The sequence below is a fragment of the Haliaeetus leucocephalus genome, unplaced genomic scaffold, assembly GCF_000737465.1.
Source record: "Haliaeetus leucocephalus isolate CR32 unplaced genomic scaffold, Haliaeetus_leucocephalus-4.0 Scaffold151, whole genome shotgun sequence".
Classification (NCBI taxonomy): domain Eukaryota; kingdom Metazoa; phylum Chordata; class Aves; order Accipitriformes; family Accipitridae; genus Haliaeetus; species Haliaeetus leucocephalus.
This window is the reverse complement of record NW_010972587.1, coordinates 3,573,886-3,590,416: the sequence shown is the minus strand read 5'-3', so window position 1 is coordinate 3,590,416 and position 16,531 is coordinate 3,573,886. Positions and strand designations below refer to the sequence as shown.

At 39.7% G+C, this 16,531-nt stretch overlaps 1 protein-coding gene across 1 annotated transcript in view; it reads right to left on the bottom strand.

Moving 5' to 3' along the window:
• The window catches only part of TRHDE (thyrotropin-releasing hormone degrading enzyme), a 213,789-nt gene that overhangs the window by 175,029 nt on the left and 22,229 nt on the right, over window positions 1–16,531 (bottom strand). The window lies entirely within an intron of this gene.

Below are 16,531 nucleotides of genomic sequence, written 5' to 3'. Positions count from 1 at the left end.
TGTTAAAAAACAAAGCGAAAGACTGATCATTTCAGCACCTACCTTTTAAAGCTATCCTACCTGCAGAGGTGAACTATTCTAAGGTTGTTGTGAGGTGGCAGGATTATTCACTTAAAGCCAAATGTGACTGTCATTGGTTCGTCAAAACATGTTGTAGCTGAAAACCAGAACTTCCACAATTAAGGTGACAAAGTTGAGAAGTCACAATCTCCTACTTGTTTTTGTTGCCAAATAAAAGACTTAACACTCCTTGCATCAAAATAAATATTCAAAGAAAACACTTACATGTGTTTGCTAGAGATATGATGGGAGAGTGGATTAGTATAATGGTTCTCTGCCTACAGTGAATGTAGGCAGGAAGCAGTGGCTCAGTAGGAGAGAAGTTCACGGTTTGTTAAAGGCACATTATATCAAGCCCTGAAAGTATTAGTAGACTGTGGAGAAAAAAAAAATAATAATCGTTCTCTTTTCCTTTTCTCTGGCAGTGACACAGTTACCCTCGATGGGCTATGGAAGAGTGCAAAAAACCACCATTTATAAGCTCATTCATGTACACAAACAATTAACATTCCTGAAACCTCCATGACTGCTTCAGGCCTCTGTTTTCAGAAAGCAGTAAATTAAAGCTGTTTATACAAGCCACAGACTGCTGTGTTCAGTATAAAACAGCTCCCACATCTGACTACGTGGAGCACCCCAGTGAACAGAACTCACCTTCATAATTCAGCACTCAAGTGTGACCCTGATTAAGGACATAGCAGAAAGCACTGCCAGGTTACTCACTACTCCCTGTCCTTACAGTCCTTAATGCTTCCTTAGTGCAAAGATGACATACAGCTGAGAACTGTTAACCAAGAAAGGGATAGAAAGGAGAGTCACTTTTCCTTCTCCCTCCTCATATGCTGTCTGATGGAAGCAGTGTGTGCTTTGTCTCTAGTGGCTGTGGCAGAAGATCTCTACCTGCAGCACATAATGACCTGATACAAATGAGATTCTACTAAACGTCCATCCTAATAATAGTATCTGACACGCTAATACTTTCTGTGGTAGGATTAAACCCCAGCCAGGGTTCTGAGGAAAGCAGCAGGGCAGCAATCAGAAAATATCAATGCAACATGAAGGAGAAATATCAGTTTTGAAATGTTTCTAAATGCTCTATTCTGGACCAAGAAAAGCCAATGGGATTTTCGGCTTTAATGAAAGCATTACCAAGTATTGCTTTACTGCTCTTTTGCTGAACCAGGTTTAGTTATCTGAGTGGAAACCAGACACCAAACCTCTGTACACTGTCAATTCTGTTTTAACCCACTTTCTCTTTGTTTTCAGTATGCAGACACATCATTCTGCTTTGTTACTATGTCCATCTTTACATTTTTATCTTTGTGTTGTGTTAGACTCAGTGCACAATCAACCATATAGTTATCATTTGTAATGTAAAACAGATAACAGCGTAACCTAATGAGACATGTAATAAAGCAGACTTCTCATAATCACCACCTGAAAGCATATAAACCATTATCTGAACACCTCCAAGTCACTATTTTTGTTTATTGCTTCCTTCCAAAGTTAACAGTGGCACGTACATTAAATGTTCCCTTATCTGCTAAACTAAATGTATTTTTTAACAAAATAGATATTAACCACAGAGATCATAATTCAAACATCTCAAAACCTTTAGTTTATGGAAGGATGGTAAGAATCACAATTAGATTTGTGATGAACACTGTTTTGTATCATTAAACCTTTATACACAATTTTGCATAATTGCTTTACTGGCACAGTTGACTGTATCAGCAAATTAGGAAAAAAAGAGTCAGCCAACCAAGTATGCAAAAAATCATTCAATTTGACAGTGGCCAAATGTGTCCATAATAAGGAACGGGACAACAGAAGGGAAGAAAAAAAAAAAAATAGGTATATACAAGAAAAATCGAGGTTCAACTTACTGCATTACAACGTGTGTCTTTTGGCAAATGAAGAAAAGGCATTTAATGGTGTCTGAGATGGAGCCCAGGTACCAAAGCTCAAAAACCGCAATGCTGCAGACTTTCATTTGCCACCTGCCTAACACTGAATATTGTTTTATTTTGCCTGTAAAGTTTTCCCTGGGTGCCTCTCTGCCTGCCCAGAACAGCTCCAAACTGCCAGGGCTCCACGGCTCACACCAAGGTCACCCCTTAGCTGGAACACAGTTCAGGAATTACCTGTGCCTTTGCCCAGGTCTCTCAGGGGCTTTGAGGTGACAGGCATTGCCAAAGCACGCCAGCCGTCTTCAAATGCTGGGTCTGCTTCTGCCTTCCACCCAACAACCGCTGAACGTGAAATATATGGAGGAACCTTAGAGGCACCATTGTAGACCTACCCCTGGCCTCAGAAAATTCCTTCTTGGTTAGCAGAGGGCTACCGCAGGGGACAGTCTGTGACACTCTGCTTACCTGGCTGGCTGGTTTGGATGATACCTTCTCAGGTGTCATTCATGATATAAGAAACTTGATCCAGAGTTCAGTCTAAAGGCTGGCACCTATAAGGTTGAAACTGAAGCCCCTAGCATTCACACACCAATGTCCTTCAATGTGTATGGGCTTATCTTGACCATGTTTTACCACCAAATCCATAAAATAGGGATTATATTATTTCCTTAGCTTATACAAAGATTCCGAGTGTTAAGTAATAAAGACTGTAAAGTTTTCAGATACTGCTCCAAAGAGGAGCTTAAATAAATAAAACAGAATGAGAATTAAGACATGAGATTTGTTCAGCATAATTTTTTTGTTTACTGTTTCATTTCAAAACGCAGATAGGTTGTGCTACTTTGTAACTATGTTGGACTGAACAATAACACATAATTATTACATACTTTCCCACAGGCTGTTTGATTACTATCCTAATAATTTGATTTTACGTTAATTTAAATAAAAGAGAGAACAGAAAATCTTCTGCAGGGTCAGACCTAAATAGAAATAAAAGCAGTACGTGTTCTCCTACAAAAGATAAATAGGTTTCTGGCTTAGGTGCATAATTCATCACTCATAGCAATGGCACCCACTGCCCTGCAAATATTAGTGAAGCTCTTTTCACAGTCTTTGCAATATTAGGTTATCCTATTCTTTTCATGTAAGAAAGTGGAGAACAAAGAGAGACTGAGACTAACTCTGGGTGCCTATCTTGACACCTCTCAATGTCATGTGTACTTAACAGTCTTATTGCACACACTTAAAGCACTGTTCCCATTATATCTTACTGCAGTGGTGAACACTTTATACAGCTTTGAGTCTGGTCACAGGTGCCTTAGTTTGGGTATTATGAAAATTAGTAACACACGATTAGTGACTAAATGAGACTGTGTCAGTTTATGTGATTTGCTCGGTATCTGATAGCAACTCTGGTGGCAGAGGCAGGGAGGGAATTCAAGGATGGCATTCAGCCTCACGGCCACCTGACAGCCTGCACCAAGCACCTTCCACGTTTGGGAATTAATAAGGTAGGGGCTGTTCAGACAACAGGCATATTCACAGCACACTGGTGTCGTCCTGACGCAGTGTAGTTCCCTGTGTGTCTAAACAACAAAAATACTGGAAAAATATTATGATGGAGTGTATTAGTAATGGCACTGGCATAATACCTACGAATATAACAGAGTTCGCACAGTCAACCTAAATTCTGGGGGTTTTTTTCTTAACTCCTTTGCACCTACATTTGCAACCATTACCAGTCTTTCAACAGAAGTTCTGACTGATAAGAAAAAAAAATCCAAACCTCTCATTTCTCTCTCAAATGGAACCAGACTGACCGTTTCTTTCCTACCACAAGTTTGAGTAACTAGGTTTGCACTGGCAGCCCTACAACCCAGACCTCCCCTTTGACATTTATAAGAGGTTGTTGTTCTTATACTGCACAGCCACTGACAGAGGACACACTTTGCTAGAAATCATTTTCACTTTTCTTAAGAGCAGAGCAAGAAGTTATTAGAGATCCTAAATGAAATTGCTGCAATGTATATTTTCTCATTCTTCTCTAAAGTGAGCAAAAACGTGAGTTGTTTCCTCTTGTTTGCTTTTCAGAGGCCTTGAGCTATTTTCATTAGAACTTTAAATAAAGACAGTACAACAGCCACACTCAGATACCACCACAGAAAAATCATCCTGAAGGATTAATTTAAAAATATTCATAACCTAACTCAAGTTCTCAGTATAACTTTGGCAGCGTTATCAGATAAAATACTAAAACATTCCTGAAACTTATACAGTAAATTCCATGTATTTAAGTGATCAATAGTCTACTTCTCTCTAGTTAGTCAAAAGTATCCGCTATACAAATAGTGTACTTTCACAAATAATTTGTACATATTGCAACATTTTCTGTTGTCTCTTAATATTTCATCATTTGTTACATAAAATAAGTCAAAGTAATTTAAAAATATTTGTAATACCAGGTCACCAGAACAGATGAATGTGGCTGTAAAATGAGAGCTGTTTCCCATAGTGAGGGACAGTTGTGATATACGCTAAGAAATGTGCAACAGATTTAGAACAAATCACATCTAATTAAAGTCAGGGTATTAACTACTGTGCCTGAGAAAATCTTCCTGTCTCCAGCAGGTAAAAATTATTCATCAAAAAGAAAGTTAGCACTTAAAAAGAAAAAAAAAGAGGTTTTCTTGTCTTACTACTTCAGAGAGTTTCAAAAACATGTGAATTAGTAACTGTATATAAGGTATGATGGGTAAATTCTGACAAGTACAAACTGTAAATAGCAATTAATATCTTAATTCCTGGTGAATAGTATGTTCACTAAAAATGTTTCCACTGTACCAAAGACTAGTGATAATTTCAGCACATAATAAACAGAGTAATGGGTTCAGATGAAATAGAACTGTTCTATCTCAACATATTAAAATTACAACCTTTTTTTTTTTTACTTTTTTTTTTTTTTGCATTAAAATTGAAGTATGTAAAAAAAGAAAGGGATGAAAGGGATGAAGAATGGTAAGGAAAAATCTGCAGTCATTTTTTTCACATTCTGTGAAATATTTCAGGTCAAACTGAAGGCTTTGTTCAGTTCTGTTTTGCAGGTAGGAGGAATATGGAATATTCAGCATTTTGACCACGGAAATAGAAGTAAAAATCCATTATTTACACCTGTCTAATTGCAGAAAGGCTGTTGTCCAACCTTCTCCCTCTGCAGGAATTCACCAAAGATGAAGGAAGACCACAGAGAACCACAGTATGTTCTCCCTCTGGCACTAGAGGAAGACACTAATAACCTTTGCTAGAGGTGCCACAAGCCTGCCAACCTGCTTCCCCAGGGAATTAAGGAAGCTGACAACCTGGCAGAAATCAGGATGTTACAGTAAGAGGCTTGCAAGCCTGAAGCATGCCATACACCAGAGCGCACCCCTTGCTTTAGAATTAAATATGCACTTTGACATTTGAAGCCTGCTCTTGAAGACATTCTCCTCTATGCCACCTTCTATTTTATGTGTGCGACCCCTTTGAAACCTTCATTCTTACGGTGGTGTTATCTTTTTAGGGGAGTGTCACCTTGCCCGCTATCAAGACATATTTTTATTCTTTATTCTAACAGTAGAGTTTGCTGAACACGATAATCCATATAATAGTCTGCATTCATTCTGCAAGGCATCTTTTCTGTAAATGTTTAGCCACCTTTTCCATGTTTTAAGACCACTCCAATTGCCATCACTGCCTTCCCTGATGCCCTGGGGGGATCACAGCTCACTAGATGAGAAATAGTGCTCCAAGGGAATAAAGTGCACCTCTGTTTTAGCAAGGGAAGGTTTGTAAGAGCAGATGGCTCATTGGGCTCTAACAGCCTAACACAACACCCGCTGACTTCAGCTGAATGACTCCTGTTAACTACAGGGGCTTTAAATCAGACTTTCAGGGGAGACATGACCAATCCAGCCCCTGGGCTAGGGACACTTCTGCCAAGGCAACCTTCACCAACAGCATCTGCCATGTCTACAGTCCATGTTTTTAGATCACCACTCATGTAGTCCTTGTTAGGCAGTACGCAGGAAAAAAGAAAAAAAAAAATAGTCCTGTAAATGGTGGTACTCTGGTCATGACCACCGATAGTTCAGATCATGAGAAGCAGGACCACTAACTGGATCTTATGTTTATATCCCATGTGCTACAAAACTATAATAGCTCTCTACATCTTGAAAACATCCCGACGCAGAATTTACACAGCAGTAACCATTGCTGCATCTCTGCCACAGCATCATGTACAACAAGGCCAGCTTTGCTGCTGGCAAGGGAAGAAGATGCACCGACAACCCCAGTTCCCACCACCGACACTGCCACAGACGTGACTACACCAAACCACCCCCGAAGGTACCCCCATCCACGGAGAGCCTTTGCCCAGCCCCAAACGCTGTCACAGCACACAGGCCTGTGGGACCACAAGAGACCTGAATCTCTCTCTCCTTTAGCTTGGCACTACTACAGCATCTTTCCAAGCAAACGTGGCTAACGTTCCAAGGATGGCATTTACCTATTTTGCTACTGTCTAGATTTCCCCTCCCCCTTTTTTCTATCTTCGGTCCATTTTGCTACATGTACTGAAGTTTGAACAGACTAGGAGCAAATGGGGTATGGAAATGGAGCAAAAGCCTGATGACAACCTTAAATCTAGTTTTCTCAGGCAAGCATGGATTAGGTAACCTTGTATCAACACAGGAATACATTTCACAATTAAGGATAGTTTCCCCTCCCACATACTTCAAGCAGAATTAAAAGTAACTTTGACAGGTGTTTTAAAGCAGCTCAGAGTGCTTTCCCATTACAAAACAGATGTTTCTGCACATCAACTGGTGTCAGCAATGCCACCCTGGGAATAATGCTTGGTTTTTAATGCCTTCCTCAAAGCCAGCAGACTCCACATGAAGCACTGTTCTTGGGAGGCCCCTCCAAACAAGATCCAGCCCTCCATGTGACTGTACCCACAGGCTCAGCCAGCACTGGTACAACTGGGATCTCACTCACGATGATTTAAAAATCTCAATTCAGGAAAGCAGTTACGCATATGTTTAATTTTAAATATGTGTTTAACCTCAAACATGCATTTGCATGTTTCAGAAGGCCCTAACATTTCAATAGAGCAGCCACTTACAAATTTTATAAAGGGGAGAAAAGAGTCTTGTGCTCTTTATTTCAAGATCCATAATACTTCTGCAGCAAGCGACACTCTCAGCTGAAAAACACATGCATTGCCTCTGTACTTAAAAGCTTCAATTTACTTGATAATCTGAGATCTCTTTTACCGTTATTTTGCTCACTGACTATTTTAGGCACAGGTATTGCTTTTATTATTGTTAGAGATAAATATATGTTCACATTACACATTTAATATAGCAGACAGATGTCTGGACACAACACTCTTGGCTGCAACCTCCCTGGGTCACTTCTGCAAATGAGGCGTTGCATCTCAAATGAGTTTTTAACTGTGATAAAGTCAAAAGAAATAACACTTCAATGCATAGTGGAACAAGCTACAAGCCAAGTTCCACTAAGAATGTGTGAGTTGTTTCACATGTGTGCGTAAGTCCACAAGTTTTGTGTGTTCAAATGCAATAAATTTTACAATATTGATGAGCGAAGGAGAGAAAGAGAGAGGCAGCTGTAGTGAAATATCAATTCTGCTGTAGTGAACATCGTTAAACTTGATAATGGGAAGAAATGACAGAAAAATGCCTTGTTTCAATCTCCTATTCATTATTCATCACGGACAATACCCAAAAGAGACTGTATGGTAATGAAATGTGCTTACTGAATACCGAAGGGACAGCTCATCTTTATAAGAAGATGACTTTTCTCTAAACTGAGCAGTCACACACAGCACTGCACTGAGCCTTTTTTTACAACCAAAAATGTTTTAAATAAATTTAGGAAATTTTTTTTAAAGCTAGCTGAAAACAGTGAGAGTTCAAGGACCTGATAGTTTCTGAGTATGGAGATCGGGTGGAACTTTTTCTAAAGTAAACAAACATCATCTTTGCATCCTCATTCAAGACAGCTTTAACTGTTTTAATAAACCAGTTAAAATAAGAGAAGTTGCCACTAAAAATAAAGTTTATATGAAAGAAATTGTCATGAAGGGAGTTATACAGGTAGAGAGGTGTCTCAGGAAACTAAATGCAAGCACAGGGGTGCCTGAACATTGTTGCCAGGCAAGGGGAAAGAGTTGTTGAACAGACATAGCCGATGTTCCTGGATAAAAACTCATAGCACGACCCTGAAGGAGAAAGAAGTGAAAGAAACTTCTGGGGTTCCAGCTGACAGTGGGGAAATGAAAAATATTAAGCAAAGATATTGCCATGGATTTTCAGAGTTGTGAAGGGGGGGGGGGGGATAGTTTTGTGCATCTCTTTCCTAAATAAACATGACTGCATGGGAGAAGCATGTAGTTGCCTCATCAATTTCTCATCTGAACAAAAACAAATGCAAGTGTTTGCTGACTGCTCCAGCCAAAGGTGCAACAATATATTCCACCAGGAGGCAAAACTGTCATGCAGACATGCTACAATTTCTAACTTGAGAAGACATCATAAAATACTTCGGAAAGTTAATGAGCTGCACTCGCATATAAATCCAACCAATGCTCAGCTGGCATAAAATAAAATACTGGCTATGTCACTGACCACAGTGCCATTAAGATTAATTTAGAGCACTCAGAATCTGTATCATCTTGTTGAAATGGCTCAGGGACAGAAAGTGAACATGTTAACAACTAATATATAGCAAATGTAATTACGGACACCCTTCCATAACCATTTCAGCCAACTAAGACTGCCTCGATCCCACCACCAGATACTCAGACATTCAGCCTCAACTCCTCTGCTAGATCAGCTCCAGAGTTCATCTCATCTCACAGCAAGCTGTCAACCAGACGAGTCAGCTAACTCTGCGTCCTGGTTTCGGCTGGGATAGTGTTAATTTTCTTCCTAGTAGCTAGTACAGTGTGGTTTGGATTTAGTGCGAGAGTAATGTTGAAAACACACTGATGTTGTTGCTAAGTAGCACTTATCCCAAGTTCCAGATTTTTCAGTTTCCCATGCTCTGCCAGCAAGAAGGGGCACAAGAAGCTGGGAGGGAGCACAGCCAGGAGAGCTGACCCCAACTGGCCAAAGGGATAGTCCATACCATAGGACATCGTGCCCAGTATATAAACTGGGGGGAGTTGGCCAGGAGGGGCTGATCGCTGCTCGGGCATCGGTCAGTGGGTGGTGAACAATTGCATTGTGCATCACTTGGGGGTTTTTTACTATTTTTTTACTATTATTTTATTATATTCCTTTTCATTACAATTATTGTTATTGTTATATTTTTTATTATTATTGTTAGCGTTATATTTTATTTTACTTTATTTATTAAATCGTTCTCATCTTAACCCTCAAGTTTTACTTTTTTTCCCAATTCTCCTCCCTATCCCCCTGGGTGGAGGGTAGTGAGCAAGTGGCTGCGTGGTGCCTAGTTGCTGGCTGGGATCAAACATCGACACTGTGCCAGCCAGGGGGGTCGTGTCCAGGCAGCCCAGCTTCCTCACATGGCAACCCATCAGGTAAGTGTTAGAGCCAGCGTGAGAGAGCATTTGGGGAGTGAAGAGAGGAGCATGACAGACTGGATACAGAAAAATTTGAGTTGTTACAGAACTTCAACCTAGGAGGAAAAACTTTGCTGTTGCAGGGAATTCAGTGTCTAAATTGAGATTCCCAGTGGTTAAAGCTCCTTCCAGTTCTTTGTAGGAGGTGAAAAATCAGCATACCTTTAAGAAACAAAGCACAAAGATTTACATTATTTACTTATTACACATAAAAACCCTGTATCACAACACAGAGATGATGTAAGATGTTGTGAGAATGGCTTTTTCCTCCAGGAAAAATCTGCAGTAGATGTATCCCAAGGGTTAACATCAGTTTCCATTTCCTTTGGTTGGACTGAGATTGGATTGACATTTAAAAGAATTCGCTTATTCAGAGTATTTTTCATTGGCTATTTTATAGTGAAAACATTTACATAGCACATCACTCATAAATAATATTTCACCTATTCTTGGATAAAAAAACAGAGTTACAGAAGTAGAAAAGTTTAAAGAAAGTACTATCAATTGACCGAAAATATTCAGCAGCCCTACAGCATGACCAATTTCACCTGGTTAGAGACTGCTCTATTACAAGCACACAGATGTTACCTTAGAGTGATTCCATGTGAAATTATAATCTGCAACCATTATAACTGCTGATTTACATTTTGGCATTGTCTAGAGGCTGTCAATATGACAACAAGGTTCCCCTGTGCTCAGCCGACTACATAAATAGGAGCAAGAGTTGACTGTTATTCTCAGATCTTTCTGTCTAAAGAGAGACAGGCAAAACATGGGGGAAATTAACTGCTATTATCTCCATTTTATAAATGAAGGATGCAGAAAGATGGGGTTAATATCAGTAAGAAAATCTGAAAAAGAGCTGGAAATAGAACTTGAATTTCCCCACTGCCCCAAACTGATAAATCATCTTTTCAACATAAATGATCAAATAACTATTCCTAAAACACATTTTCTGGAAAACAGTACCTTTTCCATTACAGATTAAAAAAAAAAAAATTTAAAAAAAAAAATCCCGTCTTCAGGTTCCTCAGTCACAACATGTTTTTCAAAAACCAGACCTAAACTATATCCCAAACTGTAGACCTGTATCCTTGAAATTGCTCAATTTCAGAAGACATTCTGAAAACCAAAGTTCCTCACATTCACTTATGTCTAAAAGTAACCATCCCATTCCCATAACATCTTTTGTCAAGTGGCTACCATGCTGAAACTATTTAGCTTTGTTTAAAGGGAAAGGCTATTTTATTATTCACTTAAAAGTAATTACTTTAAGAGATTTCAACAAAGCGGTCCCCTACAAAATAGCTACTAAGTAAAGTGATGTACTTGTCCAGAGCATAACAAAAAAACTGGGAGGAGACAGACTGTACATGACAATTGCAAGAGCATGTTAGTACTTTCATGTTCGACATAAATTCAGCACAACCATAGTGGAAACCATAGCCTGGTAGATATAAGTTTCACATTGCTCATCATATGTTTGCAGTAATATTGATCGGTATTAGGAAAAAAAAAAAATACATATATCTGTGGTAAATAAAGAGAACTGATGAAAAAATATAGTCCCAAGAAAAGCAAAGCAGAAGCACAGCTCATCTGTGAGCTTAAATGCATTTACTCAATGCATAGCTTATAATAGCAGTGATAAGCAAAAGGAACACAGGAAAGTATCTTGTGAGCTACATGTAAACTTAATAGAAAAACCGTTTGCAAGGTAAACAGATTAGTACTGTAAGGTGCTGAGTTTTAAAGTACCTTTTAAAACTTGCTGGCACTGAGGAAATTCAGCACTTTGTAGACAATTCTGCATTGTGCTGGATTGAGCCCACCATACTTTTTGAAAAACCGTACCTAGCCCTTAGGAGGGAGAAAAATATGCACGTGGGAAATTTTGTGTTCTGACTGGTATAAAATCCATAACAAAAATGGGTTACATCAATAAGAGCAGCAACCATATTAACAGTGAGAGTTCCTTCAGGCTAAAAACTTGTCAGAGCAAAGAGACAAACAATTTGGCCAGTAAAAGCAAAATCCATAAACCATGAAATAGTGAAACAAGAAATCAAATTTTTTGTATGGACACACACTAAAATCCACTAAAAAAAAATATATTAAAAGCTGTGCTTCTGACTCTCAAATAATATTTAAATGTTTTAAAAAAAACCTCCAAATCCACAGAACAAGATAAAAATAAAACAAAAAAGCTAAATGTGCTAATAGTATCCAAACACTTTTGCACAACTAGCCTTTGACAAAACCACGGGCAGAATGAGCACTGCAGCCGGAGAAGATAAATTAGGGAAGAAGCAGTTGTCTATCAATAACATCTCCAACCCATGGCTGGAAGGATTCCAGCCCCCTTCTGAGCACACCAATCTCAGTGTAAAACATGAGAATTAGAAGAGAAAAAAAAAATCCCAAAGGCAAATTACAATTATAAATAGAGAAAGCAAAATAAAAGGGCTGAATCAATTAGAACATTATTCCTATCTCAGGACTCCCATCTGAGAAAGATCAAGGCCACAACCAGGGATCAAAGTGATTAACCACCTAACCAGCAGCCAGCAGAGACACAGATGAGAAGTGGCAGATCATATAGACACAAAGAATCTGAACTGGCAAACAAAGGCTTTTTGCACCTTAAGACAGAAGTAGCTGCAAAATTCAAGTACTCTGACATATACATACTTAGACAAATGTGATAAACAAGACTCTGAGGCATGCTGGTTTTAATCTACAGAACACACGTTAATACAATATGTGAATCATTTAAATTAAAATAAAATACTATAAAATGTTTAACTGCAGGGTTATTAATCAAATCCCTTCCAATATATGAAATGCTCAGATGTTTACAATTACGAAAAATTATTTTTGCATATTTTATCATTCAAATTACTTCCCTCATCTTAAAACTTCCACTATTCAGGACATACTTCCTATTAGGGAGATGCAAGCTAATCAGCCATGACCTCTGCATGCCTATGGAAAAGGCTGATTTGCTAACACTTTCTGATCACCCACAGCTCAAACACCACATCTGGTTTACATCTGGACAGCTAGCCAGTCAGCTAACCAGCTAAGATTAAACTAGGTGTGGATCATTATCACACAGCTTTCCTAAAATAGAACAACTTGATGATAGCTGACCTCTTCATTCATACTGACGTGCTGGTTGGCATTGAAATACTTTGTTTAGAACAGGATCATGTCTAAGAAGAACAGGATTAAAACCCTTTCTTAGAAAAAAGTCAAGGCAAACCCTTCCCCGGGAAGCTAACTAGCACAAAGCAACAACAGGGTCCAACGGATTATGGAAAGATGGAAAGAAGAGAAATATTTCTGAAACCTAGTTTCCAAACTTTTAGATGCTGCAAGCATGGTGGTCATACCACAGACAGAACCAAACTCACAGTAAAGGTTTAAGTCTTAAATAGCCTGTCAATTAGGGAAATTGGAAGACAAAAGCATTTTTGCCACAATCATTTCTTCACTTCCTAGCACAATAAAACAGACTGCACAGATACTTCCTTTGCTGACAGTGGAGCAGATCGCTGCTATTTGAACAGTCCTTCCTTCTCTTTTCCTAGCTGATGAAGGAAGTTATTCCCCTGCTTAGCTTCCAGCTGACATTCAAGTCAATGTAACAGCTTCATTAGCCTCTCTCTTTTTAACACCTTCTTAGAGTCTAAGATAGCATTCCTTCTCATGAGACATACCCTGACTGCACAGTGCAAGGTAAACCTTTAAAATGGCAGGCTTTATTTGCTTTCATCATATCTGTACCCACAGCATAAGCTGTTTCTACAACCAGAGGATCTGCAGATTAACAAACTTTAAGAACAATTACTAGGGGCAACATTAACAGTGTACGGGCAGCAAGAACATTTGTGCGCTTTAGCAAGTACTGACATGAACAAATGCAAAATCTTTTGGAAGCCTCCATGGGATATAAAGACTGGAAAGGATACAGCGGGGACTTTGTAAGGAAGCTTTCTCTAGGTTTAGCGTATCAGAACAGGACCTGAATTACCGTTTTTCCCCAAGTTTCTGGTGCTTGACTCTATTTTTGGCAGGACAATGGAAAAGAAGGAGGAAGGGGCTGATCCTGTCCCCCAGATTGTGTACTCTAATTATTTGCAACAAAGTGTCAGTGAGGAGTGGGATCTCTGTTCTTGAAAATTTGACTTCTGTAAGAGGCAAACTGCCACTAATGCCACGGAGATGCAGGAAGATTATCAAAAACAGACAAGGACTGAAGGAGCTAGGCTGAGAAAGTATAAACTAGTAACAAGTTGAGAGTCTTCAGATGAGCCTATGAAGGAAACTGCTACCAGAAGCTTCTAAGAAAAACCTTTGTATAATATCACTGACCAATATTCTGCTGCCAGTTTCACCTAAAGCTCTCAAGTAGCTTGTTGCTACCACCTCTAAAATATCTACTACACTTTTCCCATGAGGGTCTTCAAAGCTGCTGTTTCCTATTAGGCAGAGCAAAGGGAAAAAAAAAAGAAAAAAAAAAAACAAAGAGGGAACAAGAAAGAAGTCCCAGGGAGAAGCACTGCTGTTAGACTGTATGCTCACAGTGCTGACTGACTCCTTAAACGAAAGGCCAAAGCTTAAAATGTTCCCCGGTTCAAGGACCAGTCAATCTCATCATCAGCACCCCACAGGATTAAGCGTATGAGAGACAGTCAGCCTCCAGCTGCCATACTACAGGGACTCCCAAAAACTACCCTGCCAGCTGCTGTTCCCAAGTGCCTCCGTGCATTAGGCTTACAAATCCAAACAGGCCTTGTGACTTTTACAGCTGCATTTGATCATTGCCCAGCTTGCTCATGAAAAACAATAAAAAAGGTTAGTAGTCACAGATTATGTTAAACAATTACTAGAGTACTTCACCGCTGGTTTTCTTTCTAACAAAAACCCCCAAGCTAACCACAAGATCACTGGAGGCCTGTAGATGCTCAGTCTCAGAAAATGGTAAGCTTTTGGAGGAGATGGCACATGGAGACACGAGCAACCTCAGCAGCAGCCTGGACCGCGCTTGTGAGCTGAGAGCTCTCCTCGGCAGCAGGGCATGGCGCAGAGGAGCTAGCAGGCGCACCGGCATCGCTGCGCGGTACAGTCCAGCATCGCTCAGAGACACATGTATGGCAGAAGCAGAGCCATGTCTGAGCTAATAAGCCTTGACCTGCAGCACAGTAAATGACCTGGGACACGACGCTCTGCTGACATTGCTATCCCACTCTCCGTTCCAGAGGCAGCTACATCAGTGCCCATTAAGGGATCTCCATGCTGTACTTGCGCTGTACTCCACTGAGGATTACTCATCTCTCCCTAAAAAGAACAGATGTGCTTCATTCATTTTACGCCAACGCAGGAATGGGGTCAAATACGAGCTGCGCGATAGCTGTAAGTCAGCTAACAGCCATCGTTCTCCACATTCTTCTCCATTATTTTCTGTATCCGGACACCGTATCGCAGACCCTTAAGCAGCAGCAAAGGCCGCTCCATCGGTCTTCTCTGACCCGAGTTTCACTGATGCACTTGCACACTCTGCAAAGCATGCTCACGTAAGACCCTGAGAAATGACTCTTCTCTGAATGCTGATTTTTACTTTGTCATTACTGCTGAGCTGGCTAAGGGTTTTTCAGACTCTTGAGCAATAGGCACTTTGAAAGCTCTTGGGTAGTACTGAATGGGGAAAAAAAAGGCACTTTAATAGGTGGTGGTCTTTGAGCTCATAAAAACTGAAGCATCTTCCTCACATGCTAGAAGGAGCAGGTATTTCAGAACAAACTCCAAATCCTAGGTCACTGAGGGCTCAGGAATGATGGAAATAGATCGAGTTACTAGGTCGCTCACATAAGCAAGCCAGTAAGCACAGCAAGGAAAAGATCTGATAGCACTGCACTGCCTTTTGGTCCTGCAGCTTAAAAACAAAACCGAGCCAAGAAAGCAAACACAAGATTAAGGGTTTGTCTGCAATGTCTTAAGGGTTTGTCTGAATGCTGCAACGTTTGAAGAGTTGATCTGCAATGCATTTACTACCACATTACACAGCACGATCATAACTATGCAGTCTCTCCATTTAAATTAGTGGTGTCTACATCTGACCTTAGTGGGTATGTTACCTATCTCTGCTAGTTTATATACCAGTAGTTTTCCTAGCTATACGTTGCACTGCATTCAATATGGATGTATTCAAGGACTTAAAATCTAAAACAATCAATATCAACACAAACATTTAGAAAGTTCAGGAATAGATGGAACAATATGACCCTGTGAACAATTCTGTCTCATTTAACTCCCATGATGAGAGAGTTTGCAGCAACCTGAGTTCGTTTTGTGGACACAAAAACAGGGCTCCCAACAGGTTTGTACATTGTAGTCTCATCTGAAAAGAAAAAGGAGCTCTGGTTCAGAAGTTTTCTGTATGCTTGTGGATTCTGGGATTCATTTACTAAAATGAAGAAGCTGGAGAGGAACAACCCAGAAAACAAGTGTATTTTCAGCTGTACAAGGTGTTTGGAGGCCATTTGCAGTCATCTGTGAGCCATGATAAACAGCCAATAGCACATTATACTAGTATGAAATGCTATCCAGAACCTTGAATTTTAACTGGGAGGGAAGGGATTTCATTATTACTATTATTATGATTATTATATTATTATATTGCAAATAGGTACTGTGGAGGCACAGCATCCATGATTACAGAGTCTGTGATTCCACAGTCAGCTATTCGAAAAGAAAATTCCAGCTTGCAAACAGTTTGCAGATGTTCAAGACTACATTCATTAAAAATACATTGTCAGATCCAATCCGGAACAAAATGCAAGTTTGCAAAAGTCTTTCAAAGTTGTTGTGGATTCCTTTTTGTGTTTTGATTCCAGTATAGGCACAT